At 46.9% G+C, this 18,986-nt stretch overlaps 1 pseudogene; it reads right to left on the bottom strand.

Annotated features, from left to right (window-relative positions):
• Window positions 1–17,941: 17,941 nt before the first annotated feature.
• On the bottom strand, window positions 17,942–18,060 carry LOC135051790 (5S ribosomal RNA; annotated as a pseudogene).
• Window positions 18,061–18,986: the final 926 nt, after the last annotated feature.

The following is an 18,986-nucleotide window of genomic DNA, read 5'->3' as shown; positions in this document are numbered from 1 at the left end:
CGGGTGCATTTTACTGCAACTTTTTGAATCCTGATACAATCATTCACTAAGCTGCCGAGTTTTGCACAATCGTTTTTTCCGATGTCGATGTGATTTGTAATATCAGGCAGTGTTTTACGGGAGTGATGAGTAAAACACTGCCTTAAAAAACACAAGGAATCCCGTCCGGATCTGTGAGATCCATGCAGGGCTTCATTCTGTACCTTAAAAAGTTGATGAAAGTCTTAAAAAATCTGAAAAAAATTGCGTGGGGTCCCCCCTCCTAAGCATAACCAGTCTCGGGCTCTTTGAGCCGGTCCTGGGTGATAAAATATGGGGGGGAAAATGACAGGGGTTCCCCCATATTTAATCAACCAGAACTGGGCTCTGCGCCTGGTCCTGGTTCCAAAAATACAGGGGACAAAAAGCGTAGGGGACCCCTGTATTTCTGAAACCAGCACCGGGCTCCACTAGCTGGGGAGATAATGCCACAGCCGGGGTACACTTTGATATCAGTCCCTGCAGCCATGCCATTAAAACCCCAACTAGTCACCTCGGGCCGGGGTAGCCTGGAGGAGTGGGGACCCCTTCAATCAAGGGGTCCCCCCCCTCCAGCCACCCAAGGGCCAGGGGTGAAGCCCGAGGCTGTACCCCCCATCCAAGGGTGGCAGAAGGGGGGCTGATAGCCTTGTGAGAAATTGTGAATATTGTTTTTAGTAGCAGTACTACAAGTCCCAGCAAGCCTCCCCGCAAGCTGGTACTTGGAGTACCACAAGTACTAGCATGCGGTCAGCAGTTGACCGAAAGTGGCTGGAGGGGGGGACCCCTTGATTTAAGGGGTTCCCTCTCTTCCATGGTACCCCGGCCAGGGGTGACTAGTTGGGTATGTAATGCCAGGGCCGCAGTTTCAGGATGTTTTAGTTACTGTACATAGGGGGTCATTCTGAGTTGTTCGCTAGCAGATTTCGGTCGCAGTGCAGACCGAAAAAGACTTCTTCAGTCGAAACGCGTTGGAGTGAGGGCCAGGACTTCCAGGGACTGATAGGGACGGTATCTACTAAGGTGAGAACGATCCGGACATTAACATCTTTTATTCACCCGTGTATGCCCCCCTTTCCTATCTGGAGTCCATTGGCAGTTTTATGTTGTTTTAGAAGTTTTTTGTACTATTAAATCATTTTAAATGGCACCCTGCTTCGTTTTTCTTCATGTTTAATACGAGCGGAATGGATTCCGAAACAAAGAACTTCTAGAACCAACAGGACCAGTCTAAAGATACCTTTATATACAAGTCCTCGCATTGTACAGTGTGAGTTGGGTACGCCCACCATTTCTCTCATCTATTTAATGTGCATGAGTGTAACCGTGTATGACAATATATCGATCCGAGAAAAGATACCTTTATGTGTTTTGCACTTTCCTGTATGGATGTGAGTACGGTACGCACTCCCCCTTTAAAAACGATAAGTTCAGAGGAGTGATTTGCTCTCTAGTAAATACTCACCTCACATAAAAAACCTATCACACTACCAATTGTTCTATCTCCTCTCTCCCTCCCGAGGATAAGAACTATATAGAATCCTGTCTGGAGGAAGAGGAGAACAGCATAAGAACATTAAAGATACCTTTATGCAAGGGGTACATCACGTCTCTCACGTGAGTACGGTACGCAACCAACAGTTGCCACTTCTTTAAGATCTCCCCATAAGACACCCCTACTAGTCTATAACGTCATTCTTAATACGCTTACTACACTATCAGCGGCTATCTCTGTTTCTCTACCCCTAATTTCTGAGGTCAAGAAATATCTTGGTACCCCGGAGGGAAGCACAGGAGAAAATCCAGAGAACGAATACCAAATTCACCGGTACAAGAAGAATACACCACAGTCCAACAACACGAACCCACTCAAGATCCAACTTGGAGAAGTAGAAACAAAAACACATAAAGAGAGGCCCAAATACGCATCAATAACCCTACGGGATATATTAAGTCAACACACTTAATTCAAGAACAATCCTTTCATTAGAGACTTATGTACTATTAACCCCACCTCTCTTAGTGTATACTCCGAGACGAGCGCAGACGTGATTTCTCTTTTTGTTTTGTGTATCCATGTTTTAGGGGGTTGAGTGACCACCTGCAGATATCACTACTGCTGCTCTCTGGGGCGCGGCAGTCCTTTGTAAACCCTTTTAGATCCTGAAACTTTGGAAGAAACAGCTCTTCCTGTAGGGGTTGATCGTTGGCATATCTGGGTTACATTTGGGTGTTTGTGTGCACAAGTAGGGACCCTTACTGTGTGTTGCAGCACTGTTAAATACTTATCTCAAAAGCAGCAAAGTCTCTCCCATCAACTGGAAGCTTTGTAAGAGGTGCGTTGTGGGGTGTTGCCTGCTGCCATGCAAGTACAGTCTAGTGGCCTACCTGGCATAACACCCTCTCACCTTCAAGTCATACAGTCTGCAGGTGGTCCTGATGCGCAGAGTGGACACGGACATGATCAAAGATGGTTTAGGAGAAAGGACAAGTTGAGTACCACACTATCATAGGTTCAACTGTGACTCCTCACCAATTCGAGAACATATCAAAATAGGGTTTTTTAGGATTAATGGGGACATTTACTAAGCAGTGATAAGAGCGGAGAAATGAGCCAGTGGAGAAGACTCTCCTCACCAGCATGGGTAGCAGCAGACCCCTACCTAAAAAAGGTATGAGCCGCCGCTGGTGATTTCTGTGATATTGTGATGTGTATATGGCTATTATTACTTAAAGACTTCCATGTAATTCTACCAGTCCATATATGGTGGCGAATTCTTTCTGATGCCACCTCTCCACTCTCTGAGACAGGGAGTTTCAATCAGCTGCATGCAGCATTTCTAGTAAAAAAAAACATGTCATAGGTTAAATTATGATTTAGCCCTCATCCAGACTCCCTTTATTAAAGTGAATGCATCTTTTATTCTAGACTGCAGCAAACTAGACAAACTCGAGTCCTAATGGGTAGAGAGAAAAACAAGCATTATGTAATCATACCCAAACCAGCCCTTTTTCTCACTTCAGCCAATCTCATGGGGAATATTAGTCAAATACTATCCCCATGGGAGGAACATGACAAGGTAAGAACATACTCTCCTGGAAAATGTGGGAGACTCCCAAATATGAGAGAGAGTCTCCCGGCTCCTGGTAAAGTGGGCACATTCTCCTCTTCCTACCGGCTGACCATGAAGTGGGCAGGATATGGGTGTTGATGACGTGTTTTGCTATAAATTGTGTCATCACACCCCAGCCAGCATTGTCATAAGGGGATAGAGCCTCAATGACGTGTATCATGGAGCTCTGCCTCCATCTCACCCAACTGCCTTCTCCTCTCCCAGGCTGAGACTTGCCACAGTCGGCAAGAATGCGTGAAAATGTAGGGGTCTATGTACTAAGCTTTGGAAAGAGATAAAGTGGATGGAGATAAAGTACCAGCCAATGGGCTCCTGTCATGTTACAGGCTCGGTTTGAAAAATAAAAATTACGAGCTGGTTGGTTTGTACTTTATCTCAGTCAACTTTATCTCTCTCCAAAGCTTAGTACATAAGACCCCTAAGACCCTTTTGAAAGGAAAAAAAATGGAGCCATCTCTCACACCAACACAGATATGATAGTAGTTATACATTATTTCTTCCTGCTTGGGTTTCACCGGAACTTTAGTCCAAGTAATGTTGTATTCCTGATTAATGAAGCCTCATGAGTATCTCTGTGTTCCTACTTGTGTTTCTCCATCATTATACAACTCCTCAGTGCCAGCCATCTGTCAGCTACACTGAGCAAAAATGTTCCAGAGCATTACACTATGGTCCCTTTTCAGCACAACAGGATAAATAAAACCTGCCTGAAGCACTGATCGATAGACATTTACATCCGTTAGGCACAGTGATCTGTATAATTTTAATGGTAACATTAAATATTCTTATTAAAACAATATAATTAATTTAATTATGAATAATTTAATATCTATATAATAATGGTTCTTCAAATCAGCCCCTGGAGATGCCCGATAGTACAGACAGATCGAAAACTTTCCAATGTGGTTACAAACAGTTATGGCAGTCACATAATAATCCAGCTATCTTCCTTCCGCAAACTGTCTCAATCTTTATAGTCACAAGAAAATGATTGAGAATGTTTTTTTCTGCTGCGGGGTACACTGGGCTCCACAAGGAATGGACAATGGGGTGTAGAGTAGGATCTTGATCCGAGGTACCAACAGGCTCAAAGCTTTGACTGTTCCCAGAATGCATAGCACCGCCTCCTATATCACCCCGCCTCCCTGCACAGGATCTCAGTTTTGTAGTTGGTGCCGCAGATAGCAGGCACACAACAGAGGGGCTGCTCCAGGCAGCCCTAAGAAGAGCTTTTTTTCTGAGGAAAAAAGTGAAGGCTTCAAGGGCAGCAGCAGTGTTACATGTCAGTGGACATTCACGGCTGCAGCTCCGGCTCTTCCCAGCGGCGCTGTACACTCCCAAGCCCTGGTTGCCGGGTAACTACAACAGGAGGCTCCGGTTTTCTTCTTGTCAGGCACAGGGGTCCTCTAAGCGAGCGCTTGTCTCCTCACAATCCACTGCTGTCACTGACACCTCGTCGGATGAAGACGGCACTTACACTGACCTCACAGGTTCTGACTCCGATACGGCTGATGGGGTGGGTGGTTCACATGTGGATGTTCCTGATCTTTTGGAGGCTATTAAATTAATTTTACAGATTACGGATGATCCTGAGCCATCCGTTCCTCCTAAGAAACCAGATAGGTTCAAGCGTCAGAAGGTGATTAAACAAGTTTTACCTCACTCTGACCACCTAATTGATAATCGTCAGGAACCCTGGGAAAACCCGGGTACGAAGTTTGTGCCTCAAAACAAGATGCTGGCTCGCTATCCCCTCGCGCCGGAGCTGTCTAAGAATTGGGAAACGCCTCCTCCAGTGGACTCACATGTGGCTAGGATGGTGGTTTCCTCAGCTCTACCGGTCACCACCATCACGGCTCTAAAAGAGCCTACGGATAAACGTGTGGAGGGTTGTCTGAAAGCGATTTACTCCCTCACGGGTGCTGCGCAAAAGGCCCACTATTGCTGCTACTTATATTGACACAGCTTCTCGTTATATTAAAGAGGCGGCTTCTGATGCCGGTATCCTGGCAGCCAAGGCCTCTACTACGTCAGTCCTGGCTCTCCGGATATTGTGGCTGAGATCCTGGTCTGTGGATCTGGACTGTAGAAAAACCCTGGAGGTACTCCCTTTTAAGGGAGATATTCTGGTTCGGGAGGATTTAAATAAGATTGTGGCTGACTTGGCTACTGCCAAAACTGCCTGTCTGCCAAGTACTGCTCCTTCTGTGTCAAAGGCTAAAGGTACTTCCTTTCGCCCCTTTCGTCCTTCAGGTAAAGCAAAAGGTCAGGCGTACAACAAGCAGGCCCGCACTTCCAAACCTGGTAAGCCTAAGCCCAAAAGAGCCTGGGCGGCCCGTCAGCCAGCTTCCAAGAGAGATAAGCCTGCCGCATGACGGGGCGGATCTTCCTCTGGGGGATCCCAGGGTGGGAGGCCGGCTTCTAGGGTATACCCAGGAATGGTTGAAGACCACTTCAGATGCCTGGGTACGGGAAGTCGTCACTCGAGGTTACGCCATAGCCTTCAAAAACCGACCCCCTCATCAATTTTGCCAGACAGATGTCCCGTTGGACAAGACAAAGGCAAACACTCTACATTCGGTGGTACAGACCCTCCTGGACACAGGAGTCGTAGTACAGGTGCCTCTTGCGCACCTGTACTACGACCTGAGGGGTCGGGGGTACTATTCTCCGCTGTTTCTAGTCCCGAAACCGAATGGGTCCTCCCGGCCCATTCTCAACCTCAAGGCATTGGACAGGTTTGTGAAAGTTTCCAAGTTCCTGATGGAAACCCTTCGCTCTATAGTTCTGGCCTTGGAATCTGGGGACTTCATGGTCTCCCTGGATATACAGGATGCTTACCTGCATATTCCTATAACAGTGTCTCATCAGCAATACCTGAGATTTGCGATTGGCAACTGCCATTACCAGTTTCGGGCGTTACCTTCTGGTTTAACAACGGCTCCGCGAGTCTTTACAAAAGTCAAGGCGGTGATGACGGTGGTACTCCGCCGTCAAGGGGTCAGGATACTGCCGTATTTGGACGACATGTTAATCCTGGCAAATTCCCCAGAACTTCTCCTGCGTCATCTAGATGTGACGGTCCGGTTTCTGCAAGCCCACAGGTGGCTCATCAACTGGAAGAAGTCATCCTTGATCCCTGCTCAGAGCATGGTGCATCTGGGAGCACTATTGGACACTCACAACCAGCGGTTGTTCCTGTCTCAGAAGAAAGTCCTGAAACTTCAGGACAGGATTCGTTGCTTCCTATCTCGTCCGCAAGTGTCGATACATTCGGCGATGCAGGTGCTGGGCCTCATGGTGTCAGCATTCTACATGGTGGAGTACGCTCAATTTCCCTCTCGCCCTCTCCAGAGGCTGATTCTAGCCAAATGGGATGGCCTGCCTCACCGGATCAGGTCTCACATGATCTCATTGACTCCGGAAATCCGTCTGTCGCTGCTCTGGTGGCTCCAGGACCAACAACTGTGCAGGGGCCGTCCGTTCTGGATATCCGACTGGGTCCTGTTGACGACAGATGCCAGTCTAAGAGGTTGGGGCGCGGTGCTGGAGCAACACTCCCTACAGGGGCGGTGGACGAAGGAAGAGTCCCTCCTCTCGCTCAATATTCTGGAGTTGAGGGCGGTCTTCAATGCCTTGAACCTAGCCCAGCATTTAATTCAGAACCGTCTTGTTCAAGTACAGTCGGACAACGCCACCACAGTGGCTTACATAAATCATCAAGGTGGCACTCGAAGCCGCCTAGCAATGAAGGAAGTCTCACAGATTCTACAGTGGGCAGCACGCCATCTACCGGCCATATCGGCAATATTCATTCCGGGAGTCCTGAATTGGGAAGCGGACTTTCTCAGTCGTCAGGACATGCATGCCGGCGAGTGGGGCCTCCATCCAGAAGCATTTCAACTCCTAGTGGAAAGGTGGGGCCTTCCAGACATAGATCTGATGGCGTCTCGACACAATCACAAGGTTCCGGTCTTCGGAGCAAGGACAAGGGATCTTCAAGCTGCATTCGTGGACGCGCTAGCGGTACCGTGGAGGTTTCGGCTGGCGTATGTGCTCCCTCCGGTGTCTCTCCTGCCCAGGGTAATTCGGAAGTTCAAGCAAGAAAAAAGAATTCTGCTTCTCATAGCTCCAGCGTGGCCCAGACGGCACTGGTTCTCAGACCTGCAAGGCCTATCGTCAGAGCGTCCAATTTTACTTTCACAACGCCCTGACCTCCTCGTTCAGGGCCCCTGTGTCTACCAGGACCTAGCCCGGCTGTCTTTGACGGCATAGCTCTTGAAGCTTCCGTCTTAAGGGCTAAAGGGTTTTCTGAGGCGGTCATTCAAACTATGTTGCGGGCCCGGAAACCGGTTTCTGCTCGGATTTACTATTGGGTCTGGCATTCTTACTTTGTTTGGTGCGCATCTAACGATTATGACGCTTCCAAGTTTAGTATAGCCAAGTTGTTGGGTTTTCTTCAGCAGGGCCTGCGTCTGGCCTCCCTCAAGGTTCAAATATCTGCCTTGTCGGTGTGGTTTCAGAGAAAAATTGCGACCTTACCTGATGTGCATACCTTTACTCAGGGCGTGTTGCGTATCCAACCTCCCTATGTCTCGCCTGTGGCTCCTTGGGACTTGTCTGTGGTTTTGGAAGCGTTACAAGAGTCTCCGTTTGAACCTCTTGGTTCAGCTGACCTTAAGTGGCTTTCCCTTAAGGTAGTGTTTCTGCTGGCTATTGCTTCAGCTAGAAGAGTGTCGGATTTGGGTGCCTTGTCCTGTAGTTCCCCATATCTGATATTTCACCGTGACCGGGCGGTTCTTAGGACTCGTCCCGGCTATCTACCTAAGGTGGTTTCTTCGTTCCACCTTAATCAGGAGATTGTAGTTCCAGCACTTGTTTCTCCTGATCTGTCTCCCAAAGAGCGGTCTTTGGATGTGGTACGGGCTCTCCGTATCTATGTGAAGAGAACTGCTCCTATTAGGAAATCTGATTCTCTTTTTGTTGTGTTTGGGTTTAACAAAGGGGGCTGGCCTGCTCACAAGCAAACTCTGGCCAGATGGATTAGAATGGTGATTGCACATGCTTATGTGAAGGCTGGTCTCTCTGCTCCTGATCACATTAAGGCCCATTCTACTCGGTCTGTTGGACCTTCATGGGCGGCCCAACGTGGTGCGACCCTTGAACATTTGTGCAAGGCGGCTACGTGGTCCTCTGTGAACACGTTCATAAGGTTCTATGCCTTCGATACTGCCGCTTCCCAGGATGCTTCCTTTGGACGCCGGGTTCTTGTGCCCGCTACAGTGTGTCCCCTCCCATAAAGAACTGCTTTAGGACACCCCCATTTGTCCACTCCTTGTGGAGCCCAGTGTAACGCGCAGCAGAAAACGAGTTTTATGGTAAGAACTTACCCTTGTTAAAACTCTTTCTGCGAGGTACACTGGGCTCCACAAGGCACCCACCCTGACGCACTTAGCTTCTGTGGGTTGGTATGGCATTAGCCGCTGACACGTCTCCTGTCGTGAGTATGCGGTGTTGTGGCTATTAACCGTTGTCGTCTCTTTTCCTGCTACTGCATTGGACTGGTTAACTAAAAACTGAGATCCTGTGCAGGGAGGCGGGGTGATATAGGAGGCGGCGCTATGCATTCTGGGAACAGTCAAAGCTTTGAGCCTGTTGGTGCCTCGGATCAAGATCCTACTCTACACCCCATTGTCCATTCCTTGTGGAGCCCAGTGTACCTCGCAGAAAGAGTTTTAACAAAGGTAAGTTCTTACCATAAAACTCGTTTTTTCTAATCCATCCAATAATGGGATTGTGCATTGTATAAAAATTTTAACTTTCTGCCAAAAACACATTTAATGCATAATTTTTCTTTTTAACACCAGGGATGGATTATACATTGGGCATTTACGGTACATGTCAAATGCCCGGGGCAGTATCACGGCCCTGCTTTCCTCTGAGTACTATTTTTGTCAGTACAACAGGCTGATACTTTCTAGGTCATACATGCGGGTGCTGAGAAGGGTTGAAAGTGGATATAAAGGGCCCGGACTTGTCTGGGGGCAGTTGGAATGGCAATCGACCATCAATGGTTAGATAGATGGTTTGGCACTGTTGTGTCAGAATCTCTGATTTTTTGTGGGCACAGGAACTGGGACCACTGGGCTATATTGATGATATCAGTGATGTTGGGTATATGAATGATGCACTTTTTTTGGAAGCCTATGGTATAAAGAGGCAGAACTGAATGAGACTAGGAAGAAACAAATACGGATATAATTTGTAATCCAGTCACTAAACACTGTGTACAGACAGTAGTGGAGAACTGAAGACACAATTAGGAAGCTTCCTTAATATGATAGCCAGGCAGGAACCGGGAAGTGACAAGAGCGGGTCCAGAATTGGGGCTGGACTGGAACCCAGAAGTGACCGGACTGGTACTGGAGCCGGAATGGATTCAGGAGGTGACCAGAATGAAGCCACTACTGGACAAGAACTGGAAGCAGGATGTGACCAGATTGGAACCATGTCAACTGGATACCAGGCTGGGACCGGCTATGTTAGTTACCGAGCTGGGGCCAGCTATGCTACAGATGGGTCCACATTTATCTTGACCTTTAATAGGATTAACTGAGACTGGCCAGTCGGACTTAATCCCCTGCTGTAATGACTTAATCCCCTGATGTATTGTTCTCTGTATTGTATTGCAGTTGAGAACAATAGATGAAGGGTTTATGCTAATAACTCATGTTGTGACTAGGCGCAGAAAACTAGTCAAGATAACGGTGGACCCATCTGTAGTTACCAGGCTGGGACTGTAAGGCTTGTTGCCAGATTGGGACTAGCAGTGCGGGATGCTAGGCTGGGACTGGTGACACTGAGTGCCGAGCTGGGATTGGCTGATGGGTGCCAGGCTGGAACTTTTTGTGCTGGATGCAAGAGTGGAATCGGTGACACTGGATACAGGATTTCCGCAGAGTACAAAAGAGGACCACTGAGCTAAATGAACTGGAAGTGGTATATCTGGTAGCAACAGCAGAACAGAACTGAGCTGGAGCTGAATAGATGTAGATAAGTTCAGGGCCGGTGGCAGCACAAGTAGTAGCACAATTAGGTGGGAAGCTTGTAGTAGCACAGGTTTTAAATTAGAGGGGTAGATTTACTAGGGTTAGATTTTGTTTTTGGGTGATTTTGCATTTGATTTTGCATTTGAAGATTTACTAAAAGCAAAATCAAATGAATAATCGAATATAAAACCAAATTCCACTCAAAAACGAATATCTGAAAAACATTGGTACTTTTACATACACGAATACAGGTGAAACTCAGAAAATTCGAATATCGTGAAAAAGTTCATTTATTTCAGTAATTCAACCTAAAAGGTGGAACTAATGGATTACATGCAAAGTGAGATATTTCAAGCCTGTATTTGTTGTAATTTTGATGATTGTGTCTTACAGCTTAAGAAAACCCCAAATCCAAAATCTCAGAAAATTAGAATATTACATAAAAAAAAAAAAAAAAAGGATTTTAAATACAGAAATGTCAGCCCTCTGAAAAGTATAATCATGCATATGTACTCAGTACTTGGTTTGGGCCCCTTTTGCATGAATTACTGCCTCAATGCAGCGTGGCATGGATTCTATTAGCTTGCGGCACTGCTGAGGTGTTATGGAAGACCAGGATGCTTCAATAGTGGCCTTCAGCTCATTGTTCGGTCTCATGTCTCTCATCTTTCTCTTGGCAATGCCCCATAGATTCTCTATATCATTGGAGTTGACCTCCCACCTGTCCACGACCTGTACCGGTCCAGACCCAAAAATAGGGCGACCAGGATAGTCAATGATCCGCCTCACCTGGGCAATTGCGAGCTCAACCTTCTGCCATCAGGAAAAAGATACAGGGCCATTCCCACCAGAACCAATAGAAGCCTCAAAAGCTTCTTTCCTCAAGCAGTCCACCTGCTGAACTCCTAACAAACCGCCGGGTTGACTATCCAGTCTACTCCGACTTCTGATTGTAACGAACACTGTGTACTTTGATACCCCTTTTCCACTAGCTTTTAAAACACAGGTAAATGCGCGGGGGAGCGCATTTACCTGTGTTTTTTCCTAGTGGAAAAGGGTCCCCCTGCAAATTCCCGGATCAAGTGATCCGGGAATCCTACCCGAGTAGCTTGCCGGTTTGAACACGTATTCAACCCGGTAAGCAGTGTAGTGTGAACGGGAGCCATGTCGAGGCGACAGGGCTCCCGTTCACAGTGTATGGGAGGGCGGCGCTGAGAGATCATGTGATCTCCCAGCGGCGCCCCTGTCGCGTCACCAACCCGGCAATATGCCGGGTTGGTGAGCGCTGTGGGAAAGGGGACTGTAGCACGGGTCACAGCCATGTCAGGCGACACGGCTGCGACCCGTGCTACAGATGGAAAAGGGGTATTACTTAAGCTGTATACTGCATATATCCCCCCCCCCATCCCCCCCTCTTGTCTACTTGTTCCCCCCCAGGCTGCTGCACTGTAAACCGAAATCAAATTCCTAGTATACGCAAGTATACCTGGCCAATAAAGCCGATTCTGATTCTACATAAAATAATCATAGTGTACAGATGATGTCCCCTTGACATAGGTTTAGCATTAAAACAGCTTTGAGTGTGACATATCTAAGCAGTCTGCGTTATGACTCATACCACCAGTGAATAAAGTTACTGCTTCTCTAACATAAAGGCAGCTAAAACATTTAGAGCACACAAAGCTTGTACTTTCAATGACCTTGTACTTTGTGACACAACAATAAATTGAAAGGTACAAAACCAAACTGTGTATAATAGGCAAAACTGTTGCTTTTATCCACTGACATTATTGCATCTAGAGTCAGATGTAAGCCTGTCATATTATACAAACATTAAGGGTGGAATTTAATATTTTTTTTGTGCGCCGCTAAGTAATGGGTGCCCGACGGAGCAAATCAATTGTTGCGCCAATCAGACGCGAATGCCAGGAACATGGGTGAAAAGACAGGTTTTGGCCAGCCAAATGGCATTTTCCTTGTCGCACCTAGTACTTTAGATGGGTTTAGCCGCTTCACTCAGCTAAACTCATTGCGTTTGGGCACCACAAGTACAATAAGTAATGGGCGCTGCAAAACAATTGAATTGTATATTGGGCACCCATTGCTTAAAAACAATTGAATTGTATATATTTTGAAAAATGGAAATCATTCAACAGAAACAAAAATGTTATTTAGCAAAATGTAAAATAATGACTCTAACTCAATTTTTGTATATTAAGATAAAAATAGGAATTTGGTTACCTACCGGTAAATCCTTTTCCCGTAGCCCGTAGAGGATGCTGAGGTCCACATTAGTACCATGGGGTATAGACGAGTCCACCAGGAGCCATTGGCACTTTAAGAGTTTGAGAGTGTGGGCTGGCTCCTCCCTCTATGCCCCTCCTACCAGACTCAGTCTAGAAAATGTGCTCGAGGAGACGGACATCTTCGAGAGAAGGATTTAACACAGATAGTGGCGAGATTCATACCAGCTCACATATACAAGGTACATCAAGCTAACTTAACTTGAAACTGAGCAACTGCTGAAAACATTACTTACCAAGTAACAATGCAGTACTTCGCTAAAAACTAAGTTGTACTGAACCAGATAACAATTGCAGGAAAACGAAGTGCTGGGCGGGCGCCCAGCAACCTCTACGGACTACGAGAAAAGGATTTACCGGTAGGTAACCAAAATCCTATTTTCTCTTACGTCCTAGAGGATGCTGGGGTCCACATTAGTACCATGGGGATGTACCAAAGCTCCCAGAATGGGAGGGAGAGCGCGGAGGCTCCTGCAGAACTGATTGACTGAACTTCAGATCATCAGAGGCCAAAGTATCGAACTTGTAGAACTTTGCAAACATGTTTGACCCAGTTGCAGCTCTGCAAAGTTGTAATGCCGAGACACCCCGGGCAGCCACCCAGGAAGACCCCACCTTACGAGTAGAGTGGGCCTTGACAGACGTAGAACACGGCAAGCTTGCCGTAGAATACGCATGCTGGATAGTGAACCTGATCCAGCGAGAGATTGCTTAGAAGCAGGATACCCAATTTTCTTGGGATCATACAGGACAAACAGAGAGTCCGATTTCCTGTGACGAGCAGTCCTCTTGACATATATTTTCAGAGGCCTTACAACATCCAAGGACTTTGATGAAATTGAGGAGTCAGTAGCTACTGGAACCACAATAGGATGGTTGATATGAAATGCCGACACAACCTTCGGACGAAACTGCTGACATGTCCGGAGCTCAGCTCTATCTTCGTGGAAGATCAAGTATGAGCTCTTACAGGACAAAGCCCCCAACTCCGACACACGTCTAGCAGAAGCTAAAGCCAACAACGTGACAGCCTTCCATGTAAGAAATTTGACCTCAACCTCCTGTAGAGGCTCGAACCAGTCCAATTGGAGGAACTGCAACACCACGTTAAGGTCCCAAGGTGCCATAGGCGGTACCAAAGGAGGTTGGATGTGCAGAACTCCCTTCAAAAAGGTCTGAACCTCAGGGAGGGCAACCAACTGTTTTTGGAAGAAAATGGATAAGGCCGAAATCTGGACCTTCACAGATCCCAACCTCAGGCCCATATCCACACCAGCTTATAGGAAGAGGAGAAACTATCCCAGTTGAAACTCCACTGCAGGAAATTTCTTGGACTCACACCAAGATACATATTTTTTCCAAATTCGATGGTAATGTTTAGATGTTACTCCTTTCCTAGCCTGTATTAGGGTAGGAATAACCTTGTTTGGAATGCCCTTCCGAGCTAGTATCAAGCGTTCAACCTCCATGCCGCCAAACGTAGCTGCGGTAAGTCTTGATAGGCGAACGGCCTCTGCTGCAGCAGGTCCTCCCGAAGAGGAGGAGGCCTCGGCTCTTCTTGCAGTGGAACCAGAAGATCCACGTACCAAGCCCTTCTTGACCAATCTGGAGCAATGAGGATCACTTGAACCCTTGTTCTCCTTATGAGCTTTAGAACTCTTGGGATGAGTGGAAGTGGAGGAAACACGTACACCGACTGGAACTTCCACGGAGTCACTAGGGCATCCACTGCCACTGCTTGCGAGTCCCTCGACCTGGAACAATACCTCCGAAGCCTCTTGTTGAGACAAGAGGCCATCATGTCGATCTGGGGTACACCCCAAAGATCTGTTACCTCCTTAAACACCTCCGGATGGAGACCCTACTCCCCTGGATGGAGATCGTGTCTACTTAGGAAATCCGCTTCCCGGAATGAAGATTGCTGACAGCGCCAACGTGTGCTTTTCTGCCCAGAGGATGATTCTAGTTACCTCTGCCATTGCAGCTCTGCTCTTCGTTCTGCCCTGTCAGTTTATGTAAGCCACCATTGACACATTGTCCAACTGCACTTGAATGGCCCAATTTCTCAGAAGATGGGCCGCTTGGAGAAGATTGTTGTAGACGGCTCTTAGTTCCAGAATGTTTATCGGCAGGCTGGCTTCCAGACTTGACCATCTTCCTTGGAAGGTTTCCCCTTGAGTGACTGTGCCCCAGCCCCGGAGACTTGCATCTGTGGTTAGAAGGATCCAGTCCTGAATCCCAAACCTGTGGCCCTCCAGAAGGTGAGGTAATTGTAGCCACCAGAGGAGTGAAATCCTGGCCTTTGGTGACAGACGTATTCTCTGGTGCATGTGTAGATGGGATTCCGTGAAACCTCCCGTACTGCAGAGCCTCGTAAGAGGCCTCCATCTTCCCCAGAAGGTGAATGCACTGATGAACTGACACCCGGGCTGGCCTCAGGACATCCCGGACCATCGTTTGAATCACCAATGCTTTTTCCTCTGGTAGAAACACCCTCTGCACCTCCAAGTCGAGGTTCATTCCCAGAAAGGACAACCTCCTGGTTGGTTCCAATTGTGATTTTGGAAGATTCATAATCCAATCCCTGAGAAGCTGGGTCGTGAGTGTTATGGACTGTAACAGCTTCTCCTTAGACAATGCCTTCATCAGCAGATCATCCAGGTACAAAATTATGTTCACCCCCTGTCTGCAGAGGAGAATCATCATTTCCGCCATCACCTTGGTGAATACCCTCGGTGCTGTGGAGAGTCCGAATGGGAGTGCCTGGCACTGAAAGTGACAGCCCAACAATGCGAATCGAAGATAAGCTTGATGCGGCAGCCAAATCGGAAATGTGGAGGTACGCATACTTGATATCCAGGGATACTAGTAATTTCCCCTCCTCCAGACCTGATATCACTGCCCTTAGAGACTCCATTTTGAACTTGAACTCCGTCAGAAAGGGGTTTAGTGATTTTAAGTTCAGAATGGGCCTGACCAAACTATCCGGTTTTGGTACCACGAAAAGGTTTGAATAGTAACCTTTGTTTTGCATATGAGGAGGTACTGGCACAATAACTTGTGCCTCCATCAACTTCTGGATGGCTTCTTGTAGGACAATCCTCTCTGCCAGCAGAGCTGGCAAGCCTGATCTGAAAAATCGGTGAAGAGGGGGATTTTGAAATTCCAGCCTGTACCCCTGGGACACAATATCTTGCACCCAGGAATCCAGGCCGGAGGACACCCAGACATGACTGAAATGCCTGAGTCTCACTCCCACTGGCTCCACCTCCGGGGCGTTCAGTCCACCGTCATGGGGAGAACTATGGTGTACCTCAAGCAGGTTTCTGTTCCTGGGAACCTGCAGCCGCAGGTTTCTTGAAATGTGCCGACCTCCCCGAAAGAAGGTGTTGGATGGCTTGGCCTTTCTGGGCTTGTTAGACCAAAAGGGTTGTGATGTAACTGAAGAAAAGGGTTTCTTCGGAGCAGGTGTAGCTGAGGGAAGAATGGGTGACCTATCAGCCGTAGCAATCCACGCATCTAATGCTTCCCTAAAGAGTGCCTGACCTGTGTAGGGTAGGGTCTCCACACTTCTCCTGGATTCCGCGTCAGCTGACCACTGGCGCAACCACAGTCCTCGATGAGCTAATACTGACATGGAGGAAATCCCCGTAGCCATGGAACCCAGGTCTTTCATGGATTCTACCAGAAATCCTGGTGAATCCTGAATGTTACGTAAAAACAATTCAACATCACATTTCTCCATAGTATCCAAGTCCTCAAGAAACGTGCCTGACCACTTTACTATAGCTTTGGCAATCCAAACGCTGGCAATAGTGGGACATAGGATTGCCCCAGAAGCCGTGTACATGGATTTGAGCGTATTTTCAATTTTACGATCAGGCGCCTATTTCAAGGCGGTAGATCTTGGAACAGGTAAAACCACCTTTTTTGAGAGTCTGGATACTGACGCATCAATAGGCGGGTTTTCCCATTCTTTACTATCCTCTACCGGGAAAGAAAACGCTACCAGAACCTTTTTAGGTATCTGGAATTTTTTATCCGGGTTTTCCCAAGCCTTTTGAAATATAGCATTTAATTCCTTTGACGCAGGGAAGGTTAGCGAGGCTTTCTTATTTTCTGTGAAGTAAGCCTCTTCAACCTGTTCGGGTGTTGTATCAGCAATATTCAAAACATCCCTAATAGCCTCTATCATCAACTGCCCCCTTATTGCAAGAGACGATGCCCCCTGCAACACATTCCCGTCACCGTCTGCAGTATCAGAATCGGTATCGGTATCATCCTGCATGATCTGAGCAAGAGCACGTTTATGTGAATATACAGCTGGGAGCCCCGATGTACCAGAACTGGGCCAGACTGCCATAGAATTCTGTAAAGCCTGAGTTGTAGATTCATTTTGTGCAACCCAATTTGAAATCTGAAAAATCATAGATTTGATAGAGGACAACCACTCAGGCTCCCTTGCTGGTATCTGTGCTAAACTAGTGCAATACATGGAATGTGATCATCCTGAGAGGACATATCCTCTGCAGCATATGACACAGAGAGCGGGATGTACTAAGCGGAAAATGCGGTAAACCCCCTGTTTACCGCATTTTCTGATGTACTATCCCCCGGCCGCCAGGTCAGCGCTGCGGCGGAGTTCGCCAGCTTTAGCTGGCGATAGTCCATAGAAGCCTATGGGCTTCTCTCCGCGGCGCTGTGTGAGGGATCCGATTGGATCCCTCCCAGCATGCCCTGCGGCCACCCCCGTCACCCTGCGCATGCGCAGACTGACTTCTGGGGCCGAATCCCGGAAGTCAGGCTGCCGCTGTGCATAGTGGAGGACAGCTCTTATCGGTAGAGCTGTCCTCCGCAATGCTGATCGCATATGTTAGTACATATGCGATCAGCATCGTGTCGTAGGGCGGCGATGGGCGGTGATGTACATTAGTACATCCCGCCCCGAGAGTCTCTGGACATTGACAATATGGAAGAGAAGAAGACTCTTTTGTGGGCGCACTCTTTACTTTACATAAATATAGAAAATAGTCAAAGTAGATAAAAATACAAATTTTAATAATTCAACAAAATAATTTCTACACAATTAAGACAGTTCGTGGTTCATCAAGAAGATAAGGGTGGTCAAATAATTAACAAAATATTTGAAATAGCACCATGTGCTGATATGTAAGAAACTGGATTTTGGCTGATGGAAGGAAATTCTGGATGTTATATATTCAGTGGTATATTGTGCTAATAAGCCAATTACTGTTATGCATTTCCCTGTAATATAGTCTGGATACTGATGGTGCTTAAGAGTAGTATGCCACTGTATGGTCTCCTGCCAGAGAAGATAAGAACGGAGAGGGCGGCAGGGGGACAGGCAAAGAGTGGAAATTGGAGAGCAGTGTGAATCTGCTGTCAGTGTTAGACACTATATGGGCTCAATCAAAGAGCTCTACTGCACTGAGTATTCCTCAATGGTCACCCACTTGAGTACTAACCCAGCCCACCACTGATTAGCTTCCGAGATCGGACGGTTTCGGGCGTCTCCAGTGTGGTATGATAGTAGAGGAAATGACCAATATTACGGAGCTCTGGAATCACTGATGAGAGTTCACGAATTTACAAAGTTATTCAGGACAGATACCAGACATAGAAGAAATTAGATGGATCTGCTGCCAATGTTAGACAGGGACTCAACCCTGAATCACTGGTGAGAGTCCACGAAAATAAGGATTGAAAGAAAGATAAATAGATAGTGAAAAGGTATAATGGGGTTTAAATCCAGATGCGGCAATAGTAAATAAACTGGAATAATTACATTATCATTGGAAAATGTTGCCTAAACACAGGGTGCCTGAAATGCCAAAGCAAAGATAAGGAGAAAAAATTAATAACAGAGTACCAGCTATGGGAAAGTATCCAATATGATTTATCGGTACTTAAAAGTAGCAATGAGGTTGTAACTGAATTGCATCTAGAGTGTAGCTGTTACAAAAGTTTCCACTACAGGTTCTCAATACCCCAACAGGATATAGCTATATAGTAGTGAAAATAGAAATGATATGTCCAGACTGGGGAGGATCTATTAAGGTTTTTAGATTGGATCACTGCCAATAATATCACATGCAGAAAAATGAAAAATGCAGCATTATAACATAATACATTAATATGGCAGTTATTTATATAAGGCAGGCAAGTACCTATTAGCACAACGTCCATCTAGTATATAAATTGTATGATAGTAGAGTGATAGTGGCAAGTGCTCACAGGAGCAAATGAGAAAAACATATTTAAATTGTTACGTGCCTGTAACTCCCAATATACACTGTATAGTAAGATTGCTATGGATAGTGGGAAAAGAGAGTTGATATTACCCGCGCCAAAAATGGGGTAGAATCACCCCTTCTACAGTCTTGACACCCGTCTCCTTGCAAAAGGTGCTGGCAGTCTTCTAAGAGCCCCGGGCATCTTAAATGATGGGGGGAGTTCAGGAG

This window comes from Pseudophryne corroboree, chromosome 2 (genome assembly GCF_028390025.1).
Source record: "Pseudophryne corroboree isolate aPseCor3 chromosome 2, aPseCor3.hap2, whole genome shotgun sequence".
Classification (NCBI taxonomy): Eukaryota; Metazoa; Chordata; class Amphibia; order Anura; family Myobatrachidae; genus Pseudophryne; species Pseudophryne corroboree.
This window is presented reverse-complemented; position numbering and strand designations above follow the sequence as displayed.